The sequence below is a fragment of the Schistocerca gregaria genome, unplaced genomic scaffold, assembly GCF_023897955.1.
Source record: "Schistocerca gregaria isolate iqSchGreg1 unplaced genomic scaffold, iqSchGreg1.2 ptg001048l, whole genome shotgun sequence".
NCBI lineage: Eukaryota > Metazoa > Arthropoda > Insecta > Orthoptera > Acrididae > Schistocerca > Schistocerca gregaria.
The window spans coordinates 160,001-165,000 of record NW_026062394.1 but is presented as its reverse complement, the minus strand read 5'-3'; the positions used below and the strand labels follow the sequence as shown (position 1 = coordinate 165,000).

The 5,000-nt window shown below is 56.1% G+C and overlaps 3 non-coding genes across 3 annotated transcripts in view; all 3 read right to left on the bottom strand.

Annotated features, from left to right (window-relative positions):
• Positions 1–284, bottom strand: part of LOC126327462 (large subunit ribosomal RNA) — a 4,222-nt gene extending 3,938 nt beyond the window's left edge. Inside the window, exon 1 of the ribosomal RNA XR_007561277.1 lies at positions 1–284. This exon is cut by the window's left edge and continues 3,938 nt beyond it. This is a non-coding gene — a ribosomal RNA (large subunit ribosomal RNA).
• A 188-nt stretch (positions 285–472) lies between these two features.
• LOC126327422 (5.8S ribosomal RNA) lies at positions 473–627 on the bottom strand. The gene has a single exon (XR_007561239.1). It is a non-coding gene; the product is annotated as a 5.8S ribosomal RNA (ribosomal RNA).
• Positions 628–992: 365 nt separating this feature from the next.
• On the bottom strand, positions 993–2,885 carry LOC126327441 (small subunit ribosomal RNA). Its single transcript, XR_007561258.1, has one exon. It is a non-coding gene; the product is annotated as a small subunit ribosomal RNA (ribosomal RNA).
• Positions 2,886–5,000: the final 2,115 nt, after the last annotated feature.

The following is a 5,000-nucleotide window of genomic DNA, read 5'->3' as shown; positions in this document are numbered from 1 at the left end:
CCGACTCGAAGGAGAGGTCCCGCCGACGCTCGCACCGGCCGCTACGGGCCTGGCACCCTCTACGGGCCGTGGCCTCATTCAAGTTGGACTTGGGCTCGGCGCGAGGCGTCGGGGTAGTGGACCCTCCCAAACACCACATGCCACGACAGGCGGCAGCCTGCGGGGTTCGGTGCTGGACTCTTCCCTGTTCGCTCGCCGCTACTGGGGGAATCCTTGTTAGTTTCTTTTCCTCCGCTTAGTAATATGCTTAAATTCAGCGGGTAGTCTCGCCTGCTCTGAGGTCGTTGTACGAGGTGTCGCACGCCACACCGCCAGCCGGCTGTGCACGCTACCGAGAAAGTACCGGTATGCGAACCGCCAGGCGACGGGCGCGCATCGCACGTTTAAGGAGACGCGGCCGGCCACACAGGCGACCACGACACTCCCACGTCTCCGAAGCGGGACAAACGCCGCGCGCTTCAGTATACGTAGCCGACCCTCAGCCAGACGTGGCCCGGGAACGGAATCCATGGACCGCAATGTGCGTTCGAAACGTCGATGTTCATGTGTCCTGCAGTTCACATGTCGACGCGCAATTTGCTGCGTTCTTCATCGACCCACGAGCCGAGTGATCCACCGTCCTGGGTGATCTTTTCCTTTTCAGTCTCCCACTGTCTCTTTCAAGACAGTAGCATTTGCGGGACTGAGGCGTCTGACGGCCCCTGTTCCACTATTTTTTTTGTGTCCAACGGCCTCACAGCCGATGGGCGTCGTACGGCTCCACACCGGAGCGGACAGGCACTCGGGCGAACGTCATTCAAAACCGGCGCCAGGCGCCAGGTACCGCAGGCCAGCCGCTCCAGAGCTTCAGCGCTCGTACCACACAACAACAACAACACTTCCGCTAGTTTTGAGAGGCACGCGTGGTTCCGCACGCGGCGCACGGCCACTGCCGTACAGGTAGCGTGTTGCGCGACACGACACGCACATCGAAAGACATGCAGTCTAGTCGGTAATGATCCTTCCGCAGGTTCACCTACGGAAACCTTGTTACGACTTTTACTTCCTCTAAATGATCAAGTTTGGTCATCTTTCCGGTAGCATCGGCAACGACAGAGTCGATGCCGCGTACCAGTCCGAAGACCTCACTAAATCATTCAATCGGTAGTAGCGACGGGCGGTGTGTACAAAGGGCAGGGACGTAATCAACGCGAGCTTATGACTCGCGCTTACTGGGAATTCCTCGTTCATGGGGAACAATTGCAAGCCCCAATCCCTAGCACGAAGGAGGTTCAGCGGGTTACCCCGACCTTTCGGCCTAGGAAGACACGCTGATTCCTTCAGTGTAGCGCGCGTGCGGCCCAGAACATCTAAGGGCATCACAGACCTGTTATTGCTCAATCTCGTGCGGCTAGAAGCCGCCTGTCCCTCTAAGAAGAAAAGTAATCGCTGACAGCACGAAGGATGTCACGCGACTAGTTAGCAGGCTAGAGTCTCGTTCGTTATCGGAATTAACCAGACAAATCGCTCCACCAACTAAGAACGGCCATGCACCACCACCCACCGAATCAAGAAAGAGCTATCAATCTGTCAATCCTTCCGGTGTCCGGGCCTGGTGAGGTTTCCCGTGTTGAGTCAAATTAAGCCGCAGGCTCCACTCCTGGTGGTGCCCTTCCGTCAATTCCTTTAAGTTTCAGCTTTGCAACCATACTTCCCCCGGAACCCAAAAGCTTTGGTTTCCCGGAGGCTGCCCGCCGAGTCATCGGAGGAACTGCGGCGGATCGCTGGCTGGCATCGTTTATGGTTAGAACTAGGGCGGTATCTGATCGCCTTCGAACCTCTAACTTTCGTTCTTGATTAATGAAAACATACTTGGCAAATGCTTTCGCTTCTGTTCGTCTTGCGACGATCCAAGAATTTCACCTCTAACGTCGCAATACGAATGCCCCCGCCTGTCCCTATTAATCATTACCTCGGGTTCCGAAAACCAACAAAATAGAACCGAGGTCCTATTCCATTATTCCATGCACACAGTATTCAGGCGGGCTTGCCTGCTTTAAGCACTCTAATTTGTTCAAAGTAAACGTGCCGGCCCACCGAGACACTCAACAAAGAGCACCCTGGTAGGATTTAAACGGGGTCCGCCTCGGGACGCGAAAGCACCCCTTCGGCTCGCCCCACCGGCAGGACGTCCCACGATACATGCCAGTTAAACACCGACGGGCGGTGAACCAACAGCGTGGGACACAAATCCAACTACGAGCTTTTTAACCGCAACAACTTTAATATACGCTATTGGAGCTGGAATTACCGCGGCTGCTGGCACCAGACTTGCCCTCCAATAGATACTCGTTAAAGGATTTAAAGTGTACTCATTCCGATTACGGGGCCTCGGATGAGTCCCGTATCGTTATTTTTCGTCACTACCTCCCCGTGCCGGGAGTGGGTAATTTGCGCGCCTGCTGCCTTCCTTGGATGTGGTAGCCGTTTCTCAGGCTCCCTCTCCGGAATCGAACCCTGATTCCCCGTTACCCGTTACAACCATGGTAGGCGCAGAACCTACCATCGACAGTTGATAAGGCAGACATTTGAAAGATGCGTCGCCGGTACGAGGACCGTGCGATCAGCCCAAAGTTATTCAGAGTCACCAAGGCAAACGGACCAGACAAGCCAATCCGATTGGTTTTGATCTAATAAAAGCGTCCCTTCCATCTCTGGTCGGGACTCTGTTTGCATGTATTAGCTCTAGAATTACCACAGTTATCCAAGTAACGTGGGTACGATCTAAGGAACCATAACTGATTTAATGAGCCATTCGCGGTTTCACCTTAATGCGGCTTGTACTGAGACATGCATGGCTTAATCTTTGAGACAAGCATATGACTACTGGCAGGATCAACCAGGGAGCTGCGTCAACTAGAGCTGAGCAGCCGGCCGCCCGGGAGTGTGTCCCGGGGGCCCGCGCGAACACGCAAGCGTCCGCTCAATTATTCTGCAAACAGGAGGAGGCCGAGCTCCCCTGCACGATACACCTCGAAACCCTCTCAGATCCCGGCGGCGCGCAGCGCCGTCCTAGGTACTTGGTCGGTTTCGAGAGAGGCGCAATCGCCCGGAGTTAGGCGAGTAGACGGTTTTAGTGCGAACACCCTTGCTCCCAACTGAGCTTGCCGCTGCCGACAGAGGCCCGGGAGCGTGCTGTCGTGGCATTGCCGGCGGGAGACAACACGCGCCACCTATGGTGACCGGCAGCTCCAACGCCAGCGCCACACAAGGGCAAAGCCCCACTTGGGTGCAGAAGCGAACTCTCCCAGCACTGCGCACGCGCCAACACGTCCGCACAACTGCGATACAAACCACCTGCGAGAACCGCTGGGGCGACCGAGCAGCAGACGGCGTCGCGGCGCCGAGTGCCAGGCGGCGGCGCATCCTCAACGCACACAGTCCTCAATCAGACCAGCACACTGCAGATGTCCACCGCGCTTCGCACCGGGCTCGGCTGAACCAACTTTGGCCGCCAGGCGCCGCGTGCAGGGTGCGCCGCAGCGTAGCTGCGCCGCCTGCCGGGCCCGTCGGCTGGCGCTCCTGCCACTCGGCGCCCCCCACCAGCCGGCTGTTGCGCGTGCGCCCACGCAGCGCGCGGCCAACACGCCGGGCGGCCCCCCTTCACCGGCCGGGAACAGTCCCACCAAGCCACCGCCGCGTATCGCTTCATACCCACATGGGCCTAGTCACGTGTGTGGATGTGGCGGGTACCGCTGAAACAACCGGTTAATAGCTGTACCGATCGTCGCCATCACAGATTCACCTCCAGCGTGAACAACCGCTCAACAACGGATTTCCAGTTCATTTGCGTATCTTGGGCAGTAAACGTAGATGTCCACCTACATTTTGCGAATTCAACAATTCTTGCATGCCAGGATGTCATGTGTCACGACACGCTACATCAGACCACATACACACTGCGACATGTGCAGAAGAGAACACGTGGAAGGTGGCCCGCGCAAGTATGCGATGTCCCTTCCGCGATCCACTGTCAACCGGCATCTGCGGCATGTCCCAGATATGGAACGCGGTCCACCAGGGTAGCACTTTGTGTGAGGCAATACGACAAAGTCGGAATACACGCGTCACTACATCAGACGGCTCACGCTGACCTGACCTGACCTGACCTGACCTGACTCACCGCACCACCACCCCCAGCGACCCAGGGTGACATACAATGCGTTCGTACGTTCCTCCCACACGCCTCTACGGCGTACCACAGTGCAACCTAGCTGTTATTGGGAGACGAGACAAGTAGCATCGAGCACAACATATGGAAATTGAGATTCGACACCGTTGGGCACAGCCAGCGTACAGTCACACGTATCACACTACTTCACTCTGTACGTAACTACCGATGATCGGTACAGCGTGTGGGTTACGCGTACGACATCAGCGGACAATGGACACAGACCATACCACGACGTACACTGAGGGCGTCGACATCTGAATGCAACTGAACAGCTGCGAGGCTCATTTAACACTCACACGCCAGACCGACCAGCTTGAGAGGACAGAGACACAAAGAGGGGGACAGAGGGGGGGGGGGCCGATATAGTCCTATTGCAGTACAATTGACAGTGGATAGCGGGGAATATGTGGAAAGTAAGCAACACTCGCAAGACATCTACATGAGGATAACAACGACACCAGAGATTCCGAGCAGTGAACTATGTTAGGCAAAGGGACAACGTGGGTTAGGTTAAGGGACAACGTGGGTTAGGTTAAGGGACAACGTGGGTTAGGTTAAGGGACAACGTGGGTTAGGTTAAGGGACAACGTGGGTTAGGTTAAGGGACAACGTGGGTTAGGTTAAGGGACAACGTGGGTTAGGTTAAGGGACAACGTGGGTTAGGTTAAGGGACAACGTGGGTTAGGTTAAGGGACAACGTGGGTTAGGTTAAGGGACAACGTGGGTTAGGTTAAGGGACAACGTGGGTTAGGTTAAGGGACAACGTGGGTTAGGTTAAGGGACAACG